Source organism: Oncorhynchus mykiss, chromosome 21 (genome assembly GCF_057628025.1).
Source record: "Oncorhynchus mykiss isolate SJ-2025 chromosome 21, ASM5762802v1, whole genome shotgun sequence".
NCBI lineage: Eukaryota > Metazoa > Chordata > Actinopteri > Salmoniformes > Salmonidae > Oncorhynchus > Oncorhynchus mykiss.
Genome location: NC_143042.1, coordinates 20,013,259 through 20,017,677, shown reverse-complemented (window position 1 = coordinate 20,017,677; position 4,419 = coordinate 20,013,259).

Sequence of the window (4,419 nt, the reverse complement as noted above, 5' to 3'; positions counted from 1 at the left end):
GGAACTCTTTCAAGACTGTTTGAAAAGCATTCCTCATGATGCTGGTTGAGAGAATGCCAGGAATGTGCAAAGTTGTCATCAAGGCAAATGGTGGCTACTTTGAAGAACATTGTAACGGTCGTCGCAGGTGGAAGAAGGAGAGGACCAAGGTGTAGCATGGTAAGTGTTCATGTTGTAAATGTAATCAAAACTGAACACTAAACAAAATAACAATGAGGACTAACGAGAACGAAACAGTTCTGTCAGGTGATAAACAGAAAACAACTAACCACAACTCAAGGGCGAAACCAGGCTGCCTAAGTATGAGACAACGATTGACAGCTGCCTCTGATTGGGAACCATACCAGGCCAAACGCATAGAAATACAAACATAGAATAAAACATCACACCCTGACCAAACTAAAAATAGAAACATACAAAGCAATCTACGGTCAGGGCGTGACAAAAATATACATTTTGATTTGTTTAACACTTTTTTGGTTACTACATGATTCCATATGTGTTATGTCAGTTTTGATGACTTCATTATTATTTTACAATGTAGAAAATAGTCAAAGTAAAGAAAACCCCTTGAATTAGTAGGGGTGTCCAAACGTTTGACTAGTACTGTATGTAAATGTGATATTTCAGTTTGTTTAATACATTAGCAAAATGTTCTAAAAACCTGTTTTTGCTTTGTCATTATGGGATATTGTGTGCAGATTGATGAGGGAAAAAAATGATTCAATCAATTTTAGAATAAGGCTGTAACATCACAAAGTGGAAAAAGTCAAGTGGTCTGAATACTTTCCAAATCCACTGTATACTCTGAGTATACAAAACATGAATAACACCTGCTCTTTCCTTGACATAGATTGGCCAGGTGAAAGTTATGATCCGTTATTGATTTCACTTGTTAAATCCACTTCGGTGTAAATGAAGGGAAGAAGACAGGCAAGAAGGATTTGTAAGAAATCAATTGAGACATTGATTGTGTATGTGTGCCATTCAGAGGGTGAATGGGCAAGCAAAACATGTTAAGTGCCTTTGAACTGGGTATGGTAGTAGGTGCCATGCGCACCGGTTTGTGTCAAGATCTGCAACGCTGCTGGGTTTTTCACACTCAACAGTTTCCCATGTGTATCAAGAATGGTTCACCATCTAAAGGACATCCAGCCAACTTGACTGCAACGGCTCTCGTTGGTAGAAGGAGACCAAGGCGCAGCGTGGTAGGCGTACATCGTATCCTTATTGATGACACCAAACAAAATACACCAGTCAAAAAACGAAAGCGTACAGTTCTGTCAGGCTACAGAAACTCAACAGAAAACAAGATCCCACAACCTAATGGTGGGAAAAAGGGTTGCCTAAGTATGAGCCCCAATCAGAGACAACGATAGACAGTTGCCTCTGATTGGGAACCACACTTGGCCAAAAACAAAGAAACAGAAAACATAGAATTTTCCACCCGAGTCACACCCTGACCTAACCAAACATAGAGGATAATAAGGATCTCTAAGGTCAAGGCGTGACATTGACAAAACTACGGGAAGCATTGGAGTCAACATTGGCCAGCATCCCTGTGGAATTCTTTCGACACCTTGTGGAGTCCATGCCCCGATGATTGATGCTGTTCTGAGGGCAAAAGAGGTGGGTGCAGCTCAATATTAGAAAGGTGTTCCCGTAATGTTTGGTATAGTCAGTATTCAGACCACTTGACTTTTTCCACATTTTGTTACATTACAACCTTAATTGTAAAACTGATTTAAATAGTTTATTTTTCTTCTCGTAATCGATCTAAACATACCTCATAATGACAAAGCAAAAACAGGTTTCGATTTTTAAAAATAATTTACACAAGTATTCAGACCCTTTACTCAGTACTTTGTTGACACACCTTCGGCAGCGATTACAGCATCAATTCTTCTTGGGTATGACGCTACAAGCCTGGCACACCTGTATTTGGGAAGTTTCTCCCATTCTTCTCTGCAGATCCTCTCAATCTCTGTCAGGTTGGATGGGGAGCGTTGCTGCACAGCTATTATCAGGTCTCTCCAGAGATGCTTGATCGTGTTTAAGTCCAGACTCACTTGAGAACATCCAGAGACTTGTACCAAAGCCACCCCTGCATTGCCTTGGCTGTGTGCTTAGGGTCATTGTCCTGTTGGAAGGTGAACCTTCATTCCAGTCTGAGGTCCTGAGTGCTCTGGAGCATGTTTTTCATCAAGGATCTTTCTGTACTTTGCTAAGTTCATCTTTGCCCCGATCCTGACTAGTCTCCCAGTCCCTGCCACTGAAAAGTATCGACACAGCATTATGCTGCCACCACCATGCTTCACCGTAGGGATGGTGCCAGGTTTCCTCCAGATGTGACGCTTGGCATTCAGGCCAAAGAGTTCAATCTTGGAATCTTGTTTCTCATGGTCTGAGAGTTATTTAGGTGCCTTTTGGCAAACTCCAAGCGAGCTGTCATGTGCCTTTTACTGAGGAGTGGCTTCCTCTGGCCATTACCATAAAGGCCTGATTGGTGGAGTGCTGCAGAGTTGGTTGTCCTTCTGGAAAGTTCTCCCATCTCCACAGAGGAACTTTAGAGCTCTGTCAGAGTGATCATCAGGTTCTTGGTCACCTCCCTGACCAAGGCCCTTCTCCCCTGATTGCTCAGTTTTGGTAGGTGGCCAGCTCTAGGAAGAGTCTTGGTGGTTCCAAACATCTTCCATTTAATAATGATGGAGGCCACTGTGTTCTTGGGGACCTTCAATGCTGCAGAATGTTTTTGGTACCCTTCCACAGATCTGTGCCTCGACACAGTCCTGTCTCGGAGCTCTACACACAATTCCTTCATCCTCATGGCTTGGTTTTTGCTCTGACATGCACTGTCAACTGTGGGACCTTATATAGAACAGTGTGTGCCTTTCCAAATCATGTCCAATCAATTTAATTTACCAGGTGGACTTGTAGAGACATTTCAAGGATGATCAATGGAAACAGGATGCACCTGAGCTCAATTTCGAGTCTCATAGCAAAGGGTCTGAATACTTATGTAAATTAGTTATTTGTGTTTTGTATTTTTTTTTAATAAATTAGCAAAAATGTATTAACACCTGTTTTCGCTTCGGCATTATGGGGTATTGTGTGTAGATTGCTGAGTAAAATTGTTTATTTAATCATTTTAGAATAAGGTTGTAATGTAATATAATGTGGAAAAAGTGAAGAGGTCGGAATACTTTCCGAAGGCATATAGCCTATATATTTATATTCTGGAATCTGACATAGCTCATTCTGATATTTCTTAATGTCTTTGTTTTTACTTTTGGATTATGTGCAAATTGTTGTCTATGTATTATTACTGCACTGTTAACCTAGAAACACACGCATTTCACTGTACCTGTGATAACATCATCTACAAATTTGTGTTAATAAACTTTGATTTGTCCAGTCATATGCAGTCATTGGGCCTAGGCCTACTCCACCATAGCCTAATTTCATACTTATCCTCATGGTAATGCTGTGTTCACTTTCTAGTCTGAACTAGGAAACTCTGACATTTTCAATTTAATAACTGGTTGAACGCAGCATGTGTACAACCTGTTAGCAAGTTGGAAATGTCCGGGTTTCCTAGTTCAGACTAGTAGGAGAATGCGGCATAAATACCATAGCATCAATTTGACAATCCGCGCTTTCTGTCTCTGCTCCGTTTTGCACGTGTCCACTTCGCTGAATTCCAGTAAAGCGAGATAGTATAAACCAGATATTTCACCAGATGTATAAATGTGAAGCCTCTGGTTGGCATTTCCATTCACTACCAAATATGGTGATGAGAGGAAGCCCAGTGACCGGAATTGGGAGAAGGAGTGAGACGAATTTTGGTAAAATTCTGCAAATGTTGTCATCAATTTAACATTTGACCTCCCATACAATTTTCTGTTTTCAGAACCAGAATCTGTAACAAACAGAGTGGACTGCGTTTTGCAGACTTTACCCTTTGCCAAGGTTAAAAAAAATTGTTGTTTCGAAGGAATGCAAGGGTCGAATAGCGTTATGGCACATGCGCACTTCACATAGTAAGCGTTCCCCAAAGGAAATATGTAAATAAATGCTAGAACGCGCCAATAGGATTTCACTAGTTCGTGCCTGCCTTCGCCCCACCTCTTTGCTCGTTTTGGCCAATATGATTATTTTGTTCCCATTTCATACGACACGCTCTGGTCTAATTTGGGTTAGTTATAAGAATCTTTGGTATAAACATTGGCTGGATTGTACCATTCTCTCAAAACATATTTTAATTGTGCTTCTTTTGACATATTTTAATATATTTTAATTTTATTATAAAGATAATACATTTTATGTGATAAATGTTGTGTAACATAACCGTTTAATGCTCTCAAAATGATCTAGTCGTGCATTTCAAAAGTGCGCACTCCCCCTGTTACGTTTTTGGTT